This window comes from Macadamia integrifolia, chromosome 2 (genome assembly GCF_013358625.1).
Source record: "Macadamia integrifolia cultivar HAES 741 chromosome 2, SCU_Mint_v3, whole genome shotgun sequence".
Lineage (NCBI taxonomy): Eukaryota > Viridiplantae > Streptophyta > Magnoliopsida > Proteales > Proteaceae > Macadamia > Macadamia integrifolia.
This window is the reverse complement of record NC_056558.1, coordinates 25,006,550-25,009,132: the sequence shown is the minus strand read 5'-3', so window position 1 is coordinate 25,009,132 and position 2,583 is coordinate 25,006,550.

Below are 2,583 nucleotides of genomic sequence, written 5' to 3'. Positions count from 1 at the left end.
TCGCAGGTTCGAGTCGGGAAACAGCCTCTCCATGAAGTGGGGGTAGGGCTGCGTACATTACGATCCTCCCCAGACCCCACAATGGCGGGAGCCTCACACACTGGGTACACCCTTTAAGAAGAATAAGAATTGTAGAAGAGAAAAGGGAGGAGAGATAACACCTAAGAAGAAAGATGAACAGAGCCAAAAGAAGGGACATCAGATCTGGAATACCAAAGCCGTATGCACTGCTCAAGAGCACCAAAACTCTTCAGAAAACTCATTAATCAAAATATGTCCAATTGATGTGGTGTATAAATATATATAACCTTTTAAATTTCCTAAACTAACTCATAAAATCACTCTTTTATACTTAAAGTAAATAGCCTCAAAATAAAATCCTCAAAAGCTCTTAAGGATCCTAATCTAACTCAAACACTTAACTCCTAATCTCGTGTACTAAGGACTAATCTCGTGTACAAACTTTACACCCATTTTATGAGATTACAAATTAGGCCAAGTACAATGAAGCCAAAGAAAATAAAAGGCTCAACCTATGACATAACTACCCTAAGCTTGTTTTCAGCTCATTGGATTGTCGCCTGACCTTTGTGTGTCTTCTAGATTTACGTCTAGGCCTCCATACGAGATCAAATGATCAATGTCTAAAGCAACTGCATCAAAGAGAATGGGAGGGGTTATGTTGTAAATGGGAAGTGTGGCAGTTGCACGGATATGAAGTGCTTGTGGAGAGCTAGCACAACTAATTGACTAACCCTCCAGTAGTTGACGACTTAAAATGATGCTCTTTATTTTTTGGGTAATTTACAGCGTCACCCCTAGAGAATGCCAATATTATAGGAACACCCACTGTTTAATACCAAATTGCTTCTAGACCCCCTACCATACGTCTCTGTTACAGAATATACATCAAATGCTGACATTAGCAGCTTCTTTTTCCTCTAAATACCATATTACCCTTAAAAATACTGAAGTACAGATATTACCCCCACTGAGTTGTAGACCCCAGATCGACTAAACCCTAACTCATCGAATTTTAGTTCTAACGGGTCATGACTCACTCTCAGTGAGTTGTAGAAGAAATTCTTCGCGATTACAGACCAACAGCGATTGAACATCCATTAACCAGTGACATGCGACTACAAAGCCGCAGCGAGTGGTAACAGGAGGAAGTTTACGGCGATGTGCAACTATAGGTGTGTTCTGATTCTCTTCTCTGTCAAACCCTACCCCCTTCTTCTTCTCTTCTATGTCGAACCCTAACCACTTATTATTCTTCACAGAACAACTAACACCTTCTTCTTCGTCGAACCCTCCCGACGTCCTCCCGTTGCCACTCGCCGCCTCTTTGTAGTCGCACGTCACTGGTTAATGGCCGCTCAGTCGCCGCTGGTCTGTAATCGTGAATATTTTCTTCCACAACTCACTGAGAGTGAATCGTGACCCGTTAGAATTGAAATTCAATGAGTAAGGGTTTAGTCGATTTGGGGTTTACGACTCCCTGAGGGTAACATCAGTACTTCAGCATTTTTAAGAACAATATGGTATTTAGAAAAAGAAGAAGCGATTGATGTCAATATTTGAGGTATATTCTATAATAGAGACTGATGGCAGGGGGTCTGAACGTAATTTGGCATTAAACAAGGCGTGTTCCTATAATACTAGCATTCTCTAGGGGGTGGTGTTGCAAATTACCCTTTTTGATATTAAGGTGTTTTTCAAATAAAGACAAAAATGATGGCTTCACACATGGTTAGAGAACTTGATCGAAACCTGCGAAATTTCACAGGTTTCGACCGTACCCCCAGGGGTCGAAACAATATGTCCTGTGACTTTAAAAGTCGCAGGTTTCCACCAAATTCAACGAAATTTCCCATGTTTCGGTCGAAACATGGGAAATTTCGACCAAACTAACTGGTTCGACCCTTTGGGTGGAACCACGTCCTATATAAGTCAGTTTGAAAAAAAAAAAAAAAAAACTCAAGCCTTCTTTAGTAGAATTCAACCCTCTATTCTTAGTTTTTTTATCCTAAGAGTGGGAAGCTTGGGAAAACAGTGTAGATTTCCATTTTTTACCCAACAAAATTGAATCTAAGGGTGGTTCTTACTTCATCTACATAAGAAAAACAGCTTGGACCAAAAAGGTCAGTCCCAACTTCCCCAAAATCCTTTTTTTTTTAGAATATACTTGTGAATAGAGTAGAATTATGTAAATTTGTTATATGTTACTTAGGAGGACCCGATTTACGCGTTCACGGTGGCAAAAATTTTTTTGCATGTTAATGCTTTTTTTCTGTTTTTGAAAATGCATTTTTACCTACAACATATTTCAGTCAACTCAGAGTAATGATTACCGAACCTTTGGTTCACCACACATGTATGACTTTATGTGTTTGTTTTATGAAACTAATGATGTGAATGTGTTAGAAATGTCTAAAATATGATCTACACAAAAAATCAGTAAAAAAAAAAAAAAAAACCTTGTTTGGGAGTAAGTTCCTAGTTAGTTTATTCGCGTTTAAAACGCCGTCCCCTTTTTTTGCCGTTTTAAACGCCGTTTGCCGAATTTTTCATAGAAAGTCG